The sequence below is a fragment of the Panthera tigris genome, chromosome B3 (genome assembly GCF_018350195.1).
Source record: "Panthera tigris isolate Pti1 chromosome B3, P.tigris_Pti1_mat1.1, whole genome shotgun sequence".
Taxonomy (NCBI): Eukaryota; Metazoa; Chordata; class Mammalia; order Carnivora; family Felidae; genus Panthera; species Panthera tigris.
In genome coordinates this window covers 112,849,411-112,862,520 of record NC_056665.1, presented here as the reverse complement: position 1 = coordinate 112,862,520, position 13,110 = coordinate 112,849,411, and the positions used below count along the sequence as shown (strand labels likewise).

General features: G+C 46.9%; 1 protein-coding gene across 4 annotated transcripts in view; it reads right to left on the bottom strand.

The window, feature by feature from the left end:
• The window catches only part of PLEKHH1 (pleckstrin homology, MyTH4 and FERM domain containing H1), a 52,496-nt gene extending 46,415 nt beyond the window's left edge, over positions 1 to 6,081 (bottom strand). For all 4 annotated transcript variants that reach the window (XM_042989953.1, XM_042989955.1, XM_042989956.1 and 1 more), the window contains exon 1: positions 6,055 to 6,081. The gene's annotated coding sequence lies outside the window, so the exon portion shown is untranslated. The remainder of the gene's footprint in view (positions 1 to 6,054) is intronic.
• Positions 6,082 to 13,110: the final 7,029 nt, after the last annotated feature.

Below are 13,110 nucleotides of genomic sequence, written 5' to 3'. Positions count from 1 at the left end.
TACTTGAATATATGCCTAGAATTTTCTGTAACAAAACTTTATTTTTTTAAATCCCTTTTCCTTTCTTTAGGAGCCACATGCCTCAGAAAACCCAGTCACCTCCTGCCCTGTTGCCAAATACCGTCTTGGTGACCAGTGAGTCTGTCTTTAATGTGTTAACCACCAATACTGCTTCCCACCTCACATTTAGCTTTTACATGGATCTTTCTCTCATACCACAAATAGCTATCATTTACTGGGTTCTCAGTGTATGCCAGGCATGTGTGGCCTCTTTAATCCTCATGACAACACATAAGACAAGGTGTGGGCACTACTGTCTACACTCTCACATGAGGACACTGAGGAACTGAGAGGCTAAATAACTTATACAAAGAGTTCTAGAGCTAGTAAGTAGTGGGGCTGGAGTTCTTGTCCCAAAGCTCCTGCTCTTAGCAACTCTGCTCTTTACACATCTAGAAACTTGAAAGAATTCTGATCTCACAAAGAGTGAGCTGGATTGTTAAGAATGAGAGAAATATTTTACAGGACCTTTTAGGATCCTTGACAGGATCCTTGGTAGGATATTAGGGTGAACCTGTATTCAAGAGTTTCCAGGGCATCCTGGTCTCAAACCATAACCTGACACCATAACCTTCATAAGCACAGACGTTTATCCTATATCCAGACTTTTCATTTAAAAAACAGCGTCAGTAGACCTGCAGAGAAAGGCCCAACAATTAAACACTGATGAGTCTAGTGTCTGCATCTTTCGGTTCTGGGCTGCTCAGAACACTGAACGCATGACCTCAGCCCTGCTCTCCCGGAACTGTCATCCCAAACAATCCCAACATTGTGACCTCCCAGCAATCCCCACCTCAAAAGACTGGGACCGACTGGAACGGGGAGGAAGACAAAAGGCAAAAACAAAACATGACCTTCTCTGAGCTAAGATCACAGCTGAAAAGACAAAACAACCTTGTGGGGCCTCCAGAGAAGGCCAGAGGCTTCATGTTTGATTTGCTTTGTCCTTTAAGGGCGGGGGGGGGGGGGTTGCTTTTCCTTGTATAAATAAAAAAAGTGGTAGATCTGAACATAGGACCTGAGTGTCTTGCAACCTCGCTTGGGGCTAAGCATTAGCAGTAAAAACACACAAGTAAAACCTAGGGAGAGGAGAAACTTAATTCTTTTGTGGCACCCTCTTATTGACTGTCAAACTACAGCTCAGATTCCAAGAGGACAGTGGAAAACCAATCATGAAAATCTCCAGGAGCTTGGAAATAAAACATATCATTGGCCTCTGCCTGGTCCTGATATCTGAAATTATCTCTAGACTGCAGGGAGTGCTTTCCCAATCAAGCATCTTATGACATCACACTTTCGAATAGATCAAGTGCTCTGCTTAAACCTCTCCCTGCCCTGGGCACGCTAATGTCGGGGGTGGGGGGGGTGGGGGGTGGTGGCGCGGAAAGAGTTGCGCTGGGCTTGTCTTAGCATGTGAGGAGAGCTACGGGGTTTCGAAAGGGAACTGGAGCAAGGTGCCTGCTGCCAAGCGCGTGGCCCAGAGGCTCTTCCGACAGAAGCAGGTGGTTGCCGCGGCAGCTAGAAAACATGAGGCAAAACATAAAAGCAAAATACCAGTACAGTGAACTTCACCTGCTTGGTCACCTTGTACTTGTACCTCCCATAAAGACTTGCAAAGATGAGCAGAAATTAACTTAAAGAACAGTTTTTAACTTTCCAAAGCACTGTGTAGGAGTTATTTCTCTCCTTATCCTCTCAATATCCCTGAGATGTAGGACAAGTGATACTATTCACAATGAACAGATAGATGAGAAAACCCAGCGCAACCATGCCTTGAGACATAGAGCTAAGCAGTGTCAAAGCTGGGCCAAGAATGATCTCCCAGCATACAGAACATCCTCTTTCCGTGAAGATGCTTCAGTAGTGGGGGTGGAGTCTCATGCTACCCGGCTAGCCTAACACAGATAGAACATTAACGGCAAAATAGGTGGGGAAATGAGAGAAGGGACAAAACCCAGCTCAACTGTTCTCTTTGTTTTTTAGTCTGGAAAGCTTCAAATATACACAAGAAGTAGGGAGAATAGTACAATAAATCCCCATGCACCCTCCCCCGAGCTACGATGGTTGACTCACGGCCACTCTTGTGAAACCCACTTCTCTTGATTCCTATTAGTGCCCAGCAGGCTACACTGCCCAGCAAGTGACCACACAGCCTTGACTCCTGCTTTGGAACTCCCTAAGTCCTCCAGCATCCTGGGCTGACACAGCCACAAGGCTGGAGGAGCATGCCTCAGAGGCAGGGGCTGCATGCAGGATGGGTGATGAAAAGGGGGCACAGGGAGTCCTTAGGTGACCTCAGACTTTGAGCCTGTATCAGAGAAAACACAGACTTGACCTGGGATGGCTCTGGAAGGTTTAGGGATTTGACGAGAAATTGACAAAATGCTGAGATTAAATTTAATTCAACCAACTTTTGTGAAGTGATTTCTACGTGCGAGGTTGGGGACATAAAGATGAATTAAAGATCCCATGGCTTGTAGGGCTCAGGTCTACAGTCTGAATATCCTGGAACTTCCCTACAAAGAGGACCAGTCAATACAAGAACCTAAAGGAAAGAGGGAAGAGGCCACTGCAGGAGGCTTCAGAAGGTAACAGGAACTCTGTTCTGGGTACAATTTCCACTGGGCTCTCCCGTGTCACCTCACTATGGTTCACTCTGAATGTGAGCACCTTTTGTGATTTCCACTTGCTAGTGGTAGGCTACCATCATCTTCTACAAGTGCTAGACTAGACTGACTACCTGCCCAACTATGGGAAAGGAAGAGCTTTGTGCCCCTTTTCTGGGGACGGAGCTGGGGGAGGGTGAGTGCATACAGGGGCATAGCTCCCTCTGACCGCACCATGTCATCTGATCAAGCCAACAATTTGTGTTTTACTCTTGGGTGCTGAGGCAGCACATTTCACAATGTTGGAAGAGACAGGAAAAGGTGAGCATGTTCCAGCCTTCGGGGATCTAAATACCAGAAAGGACTAGGACAATCACGAATAGCATCCTTTGAGAACAAAACCAGTAAAGGGAAACAGCAGAGTGTAGTACTTCAGATCCCCTCTCCTGGTGCCAAACAAGCCTGGGTTTGAGTACTGGCTCAGGCACTAATTAATCATGTGACCTTAAACCATTTGCCTAACTCTCTGAGCCTCAGCTCCATTTTGAAATTGAGAGCAATAATATTTGAAAAGGAGGGCAATAATATTAGGTTGAATCATGGAATTATCAACATTTAACCATTTTTTGACCTTCAAAAAATGGCAATTTCATAGGCACACTAGGTCATATTTTTTTGAGAATTAAAGGAGATATCATAAAAGCCTGGCACACAGCACTCCATATTGATAGCTACTATCAACAAAGAAAAGGCAAACCAACAGTGCCTTGGCGTACTAGGAGATGTGGCTCATACATGTGCTTACTACCAGATCTACCTCAGAGAGGTGAGGGGATTTTTAAAGATTATTTTACCACTTTTTTTTTTAAGTTTATGTATTTATCTTGAGAGAGATAGGGCATGAGTGGGGGTGAGGGAGGAACAGTGAGAGTGAGACAGAGAAAGAGAGAGAGAGAGAGAGAGAGAGAGAGAGAATATCTCAAACAGGCTCTGCACTCAGCACGGAGCCTGAGTCAGGGCTCAATCCCATGACCATGAGATCACGACTTGAGCCGAAATCAAGAGTTGGGTGCTTAACTGACTAAGCCACCCAGGTGCCCCTTTATCTCTTTATTTTTGAGTACTGAACAAAAGTGTATACGGTACAAAGTAAGGCTTCTTCCCACCTTGTCCCTCAGCCACAGTGTTATGGGGTTTTGTGTCTTCCAGAAATATCCAGCGTAGACACAAGCATTCTTATACATGTTGCATACACATACACAAACACAAATGGTAGCACACTCTACACACTGTCCTTAACCTATAACTTAGAGATCTTCCTGTATCAACATACATACCCTCTCCGTCTTCCCTCCATTCTCTTTAACAGCTTTATTGTTTTCTACTGTGTAGCTATTACATGACTTAAGAGTCCCTTATTTTTTTTATAAAGCTTTTTATAACTTTAAAAAATTATTTACTTATTTTGAGAGAGACAAAGAGAGAGAACATGCACGAGAGCAGGGGAAGGGCAGAGAGAGAGAGAGGGAGAGAGAGAATCCCAACAGGCTCCACACCGTGAGTGTGGGGTTCGATCTCATGAACTGTGAGATCATAACCTGAGCCGAAATCAAGAGTTAGACACTTAACTGACTGAGCCACCCAGGTGCCCCAAGAGTCCCTTACTAACACACATTTGGGTTGTTTGAAAACTTTTGCTAAAATAAACAATGCTGCAACAAATATATGTCATTTCATATACATAAGAGTATATCTGAAGGATAAAATCCCAGAAATGGAATTGTAGCGTTAAGTGAGAACACGTTTTTAAATGGCCAAATTGTCCAGATTGCCTTTTCCGAGACTATTCTAATTCATACTCCCGCCAGCAATAAGTGCCTGTTTTCCCATGGAGGAGGTCAGTTTCGAATTCATTTTTGACAGAAGGGAGAGATGGCTCAACTGGGCTATCCAGAGAAGACTCAGCTGGGCTATCCAGAGAATGCCGGATGGTGGCTCAGCAGCCAGCCTGCTGTGAACTCACCCAGATCAGGACTGAGGAAATCCCCGCACCTTAACCTCAGCATGTACAGCATCTATACAACGCTCTTCAAACCAAAAGGGGCACAGAGTTCCCCACATGGAAACACAGCCTCACAGAGAGAAGGGAAGAGTAACCAGGAGTGCACAACGGGGGAGCAGAGTAGGAGGTACATGTTTCTTCCGGGGAGCTGGTGACTTCGGAGGAGGGCAGAAGGGGCCCCACATTTTCTCAACTCAGTTGTTAGTCTCAATGAGTCTGAGACCACAGGGGGTAGGTACCCTGTCATAACCCAGCTCTGAGCAGGCCTCCAAAGCAGTCTATGAGAGGGAAGGTAGCTGATAACGGACTACACCCCACCTTAGGAATTTAGGAGGCTTGGGTTTGAGTTTTGCCTTTTCCACTTTTTAGCTATATAACCTTGGGCAGATCACATTTTTTCTGAGACTGTTTCCTTCTTTATAAAATGGGGATAACAGTATGCAGAAACACTAGGTAACTGATGTTAGTTAAGTGACGTTACCACATGTAGAGTCTGGAACACAGAAGACAGTCCAAAAAGCCTGAGGAAAGAATCCACGACTTTTCCATTGAAATTGTTATTAAAATGATCTTTCAAGTGGAAACTGTACCAGGAACTAAGGTTCTGTCCAAAAGAGTTTATGAGATGGACTCACAGTAAAAGCTTACGGAGATGTCCTGGCAGGGAGGAAACCCACACGGGGCGGATTCTACTTCCAGGTGAGGGTCTTCACTGCCTCTGCTACCCCCATTAAGGCTTCCTGGTCCCTGGTGATAAAGTCACTACGGCTCCCAGGACACAAAGCTACTGCTGTCACTCGGTGCCCAACTTGTTTTCTTTTCTGCTTGGCTGACCTGCCTCTAGGAGTCTAGCCGGACCAACAGAATCCCTAAGAGAACTACCGAGAAACCACAGAGATTACCTGAGACGAGGCGGGGAGGAGGGCGGGAGGCGGAAAGCGAGAGGGCAAGAGAGCGCTCGGCAACGCAGTGGGACGCCTGCAAGTGCGCCCGAGGGCCCTTCCCGGGGGCAACCGGCTCGAGCCGGTCCCAAACTCCCGCTCCTCCCGGGAAAGGCGACTCCTCGCCGCTTGGTACGAGTCCCCCGGGTCCGACCACGGCTGCCAGCGCCCTCAGCGCCAGGCGGGGAGGCACCTGCTCTGGAATCGCCCTCCGGCAGGAGGGAGCCCTTCCTCTCCGCTCCGCCAAACACCTCCCCGCCAGCGCACACCGCCAAGCCCGTCCCTGCCTGCGAGGCGCGCGCGGCCGCTCACCTCCCGCCAGCTCGCGGACGCTCCCGCCGCCCACCCGGCACACGGGCGCCCTCCGCGCGCGTCCGCCGCTGACCTTGCGTCCTTCTAGCCCGAGTCCGCGGCGACCGCCGGGTCTCCGCTCCGCGGCAGCAGGGGTCGCGGTGGGCGGGGCGGGGGCCGGGCGGGGTGCCCGCGGGCTGGCCGCACAAAGCCAAGCCCGGCCTCGCGGCGCCCCATTCAGAGCCGCGCCGCGCCCCCTCCTCCCGGGCCGCTCCTTAAAGGCCGAGCGCCGGCGCGGCTCCTCGGGCGGCTCGCGGAGAGGCACAGGAAATGACCTCAGCAGGCTCCAGCCTCCCACCTCTCCGCGCCGCCCGACTCGTCCCTGGGGCGGCGGGGTCTCCCGGCCCCCGCTCCGAGCTCTCCGCGGGGACCGCACCAGCCGCGGAGGGCGGCCGGGAGCCCCGGGAGCTGCTCAGCGCCCGGCCAGCTTGGGACCTTCGCAGGATGGGGCGCAAGACCAGACCTCACCCCCCAAAGGAGGTTCCAGCATTTGCTGGCAATCTGTGAGAACTGTAACGCCCGGATATTTAGAGCAGAAGTCCTTATTTCCAACAGGCTGTCCCACTGCCAGACCCAGGTTATGATTTGTAATTTGGGGAGAAAAAAAAAAGTCACAGTGGCCCCGAGTGTACTTTGCTTGCTTATGTACGTTTGTCTATGCATTATTTATGTTAAAGGAGCAGGCCGAGGAGCCAGAAAGGCAAACCGGACGCTGCCTGATGGGCAGCTAGAGCAGTCTTCATACCCTCGTTCTACAAGGGCTTGCAGTCCCTTAGCGCACCGGTACAATCCTACACTCAGAGTGGATTGGCACACTCGACTTTTTTGGTTAGGCGGGTTTGGGGTAAAGAAGACGAATATGGAGACTATAGGAGGAAAGGAGCCACGTTTCAAACGGCTTTCTTGGCCAGTCCTGCAGGCTCTCTGTCCAGGCCTGAACCGAGACAATCACCACCAGGACCCACTTCTGCAAAGGGGCTTGGAAAACTCACTCCGGGCCTTGATGAAGGATCCTCTGGCTCCACCCCAAGTTTGAATTTGAATCTCTGGCGGTGAGGCTGTCAGATTACCCAGCTAACAACTTCCCCCAGGCAATTCTCCTGCACAACTTTGAAAGCCCAGATACTGTAGAAAGCTGGTCCCAGTAGTAGTAGTTTAGGAGGCCAAGGGCAAAAGTTCAACTGGGCCAATGAGACTCCAGGGCTGAACTTGCAAATGGATTCATAGCTCCTGGGGATTGAGATAGGTCAACCCCAGACTGTGGGACACGGGCCTCTGCTATCCCTTCAACCCTCAGGAAGATGCCTAAGGAAGCTCAAAAGCAAGTCTTCTGGAGTTTGTTAAGGATGATTCATTGGTTCATTCATGCTTTCATTCACCTTCATGAACATTAGATTTCAAATAATATAAAAGGGCTAACAATGAAAAATGTCTACCTCCCACCCTGCCCTGTCCCCCAGATCACTCCTCCCCAAACACAGAATTTCCTTTCAAGATATTTTATCTATAAAGCATTCATAAATACATATGCATTCATATGTTTGTGTATATAGACAGTTGACCCCTGAACAGCATTGATACGAACTGCACAGGTCCACTTATACATGGATCTTATTCAGTAAATATATTGCAAATGTTTTTTGGAGATTTGCAACAATTTCAAAAAACTTGCAGATGAGCCACATGCCTAGAAATACCAAAAAAAAAAAAAAATAGTATTATTGGAAGAATATGGTATTTAATACATATAATGTACAAACTATGTGTTAATCAACTGTTTTTGTTATCAGTAAGGTTTCCAGTCAACAGTGGGCTACTAATTAAGTTTTTGGGGAGTCAAAAGTTATACTCAGATTTTCTTTTTAATTTTTTAAGTTTATTCATTTATTTTGAGAGGAAGAGAAAGAGAATGTGTGTGAGCGAGCAGGGGAGGGGCAGAGAGAGAGGGAGAGACAGAATCCTAAGCAGGCTCTGCAGAGTCAGCACAGAGTCCTGTGGGGGGCTTGAACTCATGAACTGTGAGATCATGATCTGAGCTGAAACCAAGAGTCGGACGGACACTCAACCAACTGAGCCAAGCCAGTATAGGCAACCCTATACTCAGATTTTTTACTGCATAGAGGTTGGTGCTCCTAATCCTGGCATTGTTCAAGGGTCAACTATATATATGTTCATATATATGTATTCATATCCCCTTTCAACACTAAGGAAACATCCCTTGCTTTTTTTCCCTCTTGACATTACCATTTGTTGACTCTTGTTGACTCATCAGCACACTTAGAGATGCTTTATTTTTTTAGGGGTCCCCTAGTGTTCCTAATGATGGATATTTAGGATGTTTCCAATCTTTGGAAATGCTTTGCTACAGTGAATATCTATGTGCATACTTCTTGGTCCACATTTATGACTATCTTTATGGTTTAATATTTAGAAGTGGAATTGCTGGCTCTACACACAAATATGAATTTTAAATTTCATTAGATGCAACCAAATCACCCTCAAAGGAGGCTGCACCACCAACCTATACTTCTTTCAGTGTGTTTTGAGTGCCCCTTTGTTCCCTCCCACCACACCAGTCAAGTGATTTATCACGAACTACAAAGCTTTTAAAAAGGGAAGATTAAATGAGTTCATATGCATGGATGATTTTAAAACACTGCTAGCACACAGGAAGGTTCAAGAAAGTGTTAGCCTTTGGTATCCCAACCACACTCCTCCCTGTGACCTCTTCTTTCCTTTGGGCTCTGTTTCAATACCAGCTCTGTAAACTTGAGCAAGTTCCTTAGCCTCTCTGGGACTCGGTTTCCTTTTCTCTAATATGCATGATCTCTCTTTCTGGAGTTGGTTTGAGGATTAAATCAGATAATAGAGTTACATAAATTTTGGAATACAATCATTGTTCCATAAGTGATAGCTATCCTTCCCTCAAACTTTCCCCCCAGCTTTTATTTTGAAAATTTCAAACTGACAGAAGTTGCAAAAAATAGTGCATCAAACACCCATATACTTTTTGCCATGTTTACTTTCTGTCTTTACACATATATAATATATATTATAATATATTACATTATATATTGGTGCTATTTAAGTTATATATTATATATATTATATATTTCATATTTCTAATATATTATATATTACATATATTATAATAGATAATTTTTCCCCTAAACCATTTGAGAGTTGTGCACATCATGACCTTTTACCCCTGAATATTTCAACATGTACCTTCCCAAGAACAAGGATGTTCTCCTAATATTATCACACTTAGGAAACTTATTAATACAATACTATCATCTACCATACAGACCATATTAAAATTTCCCCAATTGTCCCAACAATGTCCTTTATAGCTGAGTTTTATAGCTCTTCTATTTATTATTATTAGTCCCTACCTAATACCAGAATGAATGGATGCCTAGAGAATAATTTCATCCCCTCCTCTGTCCCAGGGAGAGGGTGACTCCCACAATTCTAGAGCCTAGTATTCCTCAGCGGCTTCAGGTAATCAATAACCACACTAGCAGGGAAAGTCACAGGCAGGGCAGAGTTTCCCATCTAATGCTAGGGATTGTCCCACCAGCCGTCTTGGCTGATGTCACCTCCTCTGCCTGGCTCCAGCCGCCCGATGCTGGCAGCCCAGGAAGATTCTGTCCACCTCCCCTCCAAACCCTGGCTGGGCTTCTGGTGTCTCCTCCACGTCCCCCATTGGCCTCCAATCAGCAGAGGCAGCTGTGAAAGCTTCAGTGAGGGAAACCTGGCTCCTCTGTCACCCTCAACTGCAGCCCTCCCCATGCCACCCCATCCCTAGATGAATTTCTATGAACCTCCAGGCTGGCCTACCCCTAACTTAACCCTGGAATTAAGGGTTGAGATGTCAAGACACTATCTTTTCCCCACAATCGTTCTGTCTTTTTTTTTAATGTTTATTTTTGAGGGGGAAGGGGGGATAGGCAGAGAGAGAGAGAGGGAGACAGAGGATCTGAAGCCAACTCTTCCCTGAGAATGGAGATCTGAGAGCTGAGAGCCCGATGTGGGGCTGGAACTCACGAACTATGAGATCATGACTTGAGCCAAAGTCGGACGCTTAACCAACTGAGCCACCCAGGCGCCCCAACAATCTTTCTGTCTTAAGTCACCTTTTACGTAGCCTTCCATGGATCTGAGACTAACAGTCAAACTGGCCACTGATCACATCCAGACAGTAACATCAGCTGATGCTGATATTCTTCTCTCCCCCCCGCCTCCTTCCCATTCATTTGTTCATTCATTCATGATAACTGACTTTTAGGTTGTTCCAGGTACTCTATTAGATGCCCAACTATTAACTTGGATAAACCATTTCCTTGCTTCCTGCCTCAGGACGTCCTGTTGTAAACTGGGGAGGAAAAGGCAGGATTATGAGAGAGTCATTACAGCAGAGGGGAATTTGCAAAACTGAAGTAAGGAAAAGCCATCTTGGGCACCATATTTGGTGTTGTAGTGGGAAGTAGAGGAGAACAGGAAGGCTGGTGGGAGCCTGCCTGAAAGTCTCCAAGGCCCCAGATCCCTCTACGGGTCCATGCAGAAGCGGCACTCATGACACTTAAAGCTCATTCCTGTTTGATATTAGTTTGTTATTATAGTGGCCTGACAGCAGACAGAGGAAGAAAGCCATCGTGTGCCCTGAGTGGAAGGCTCAGTTGGGCCATTGAAGCTGAGGATCTCCTCTTACTTTTCTGAGAAGAGGATGAGGCCTTGGTGGCCACTCACTGTGAACATGTCTGAACCAATTTGGTCCTCTGGCAATTGACAGGATCCTATACTCACGGCCCCTGGAGATGAGAGGTGACTGGAGACCATTCATCTCCTCTTCTATAACCTCTTACAGGTGGGATAGTAAAAATGGCCAAAATTCTGTCAATTATACAGACATCAGCAAGCAGGCACAAAAATTTCCACAACTTGCTTCAAGGGAGTCAGGGAGTTGGCCTGGTCTGGTTTTTACACATTATTCATGTGAGGGCCCATATCCTCTTTCTGGCTAACTCCTTACGGAAACCTCTAGCATACCTCAAGCACATTCAGCCTACTGGTGTAGGCTTTGATGCCATTTGAAGCGCTTATGTAATCACCCTCTAGACTACAGATTCCTGATTAGAATACTTTCGATGCTAACTAACCACTTCAGGGGTTAGAGGAGATCGGTGTATATACAGACACACCATGTGGTTTGACATCATCAGTTTAAGTCCCATCTTTACCACATCTGTGCTGATGTAACCTTGCGGCGGGTGCTTAATTCCTCATTGGTAAAGTGGTATAACATCTCTTGCCCCATAGGGTTGTTGGAAGGGTTAAATGAGATAGTATTGTGTCTGGCATGTAGCAAATTCTGTATAAAAGGTAGCTTTTGTTATTCATTCTTTGAACAAATATTTGCTAGAGGTATAATGTTTATGAGATACTCTCCCAGGTTGCTAATATCTACTGTACTAGGTCAAGAGGTGGTGATATCTCAAGGAGTTCTCTTTGTTGCAAGATTTCAATAGATAAGAAACATGGTTTGAGAGAAGGAATAACTCTAGGAGAACTAGCAAAATGTTTGACAATTCATCTTCCCATGTCCTGGGCTTTCTAGAGATCCCACTTCTCAACACCACTTGTTTTCTCTGAGTGGGGATCTGGACTCCAAAGAAGCCCTACCTGCTTCACTGAAACTCTCCCAAATCAACCACCCTGTCTTCTGCCTTCAGGGCCTTGTTCTCAGTTGTTTTTGGTAGGAGACTAAAGGGGAAAAGGGAGGGAGAGGAGAAGGCGGGGGGGACCTCAGGGTCCCAGGATCCTGGGGGCTGGTCCTTGTCCAACCTTCTACCTCAGGAGCCAGGGGCAGAGGTTGGCAGCTCTTGGGTTACAAAGAAGTCAGGAGGCGATTCTACTGCTGAATCTCTGGGAGCAGCTAGAGCAACCAGGGGCTGCGTCAGAAAGGCTCAGGGTCATTGCCCAATTCAGGTAGGAGAGCAGTGATCAGACATGCAGAGAGATGCAGGATAGGAAGGAAATGAGAGTCCAGAGGCAGAATTCTGTATTCTGTGTGTGTGTGTGTGTGTGTGTGTGTGTGTGTGTGTGTGTGTATGTTGGATGGTGGGAGTGTCCTAACTTTGGGCATGGACTCTTCTTTCATTTATTCATTCAGTTACTCAAGAACAAATATTTATGGAGTAGTTACCATTTTTCAGGCACTGTGTGAGGAAACAAAGTGTGGCAAATGTGACCAATGAACTCAGGGCACAGACTTCAAAACCAGACATGCCTGTTGTTGAATCCTGGGTCTTCCCAGTGGGGAGCATGGCAAATGATCTATCCAGTCCAGCTGTGGGCTCCAGAGCCAGACACAGCCAGACAGAGCCGGGCAGAGAGCAGGGAAGAAAGAGGTTCTTCATTTGTAAACAGGAATCAGTATTCTTTCCTTAGAGGGTAGTTGGAAAGATGGAGATAGGGTCTGCCCCAGTATCTGGCATATGCACCCAGTAAGTGTTACTGAATGGAGGTATAAAGGACTAGCAAGATGCCCAAAGAGTAGGGACTTGGAAGCTCACAAAGAGCAATGGGTGGAAGGGAGGCCTGGTCAAGAAGGACTCCAATGAGAAGGAAGGCAGCGATTCCCCACCTGACCTTATATGAAAAAGCCCTGGGGCCACTGATTAAAAACATGGAACGAAGCCCTGAGCATTGAGATCAGCAAGCTCAGGGGTCTGTATTTTCATGATCCTTAGACCAATAGGGTGCCTGGAATTGATTGGTTTGTCATACACCATGTTCCAACACTCCAGTGATCTTCTCAGACAGCAACAACAGCCCCAGAGGGGAAGGCAGGGTAGAACTGATGTCATGACAACACATATCAATGCAAAAGGATCTGTCCAGCACAGCTGTGAGCTCACCAAGTGAGAGAGAGCCAGGCAGAGAGGGACTCAGTAGGATGAGGGTGGAGAGGGAAAAGAGGAGGTGGCAGGGAGGGGGAAAGGGAAGCTGAGTTGGGAGCTGATAGAGCTCAGGGAATGAGAACTGGGTAAATCCAGTCATCTAGGTGGGATTCTAGATCATTTTA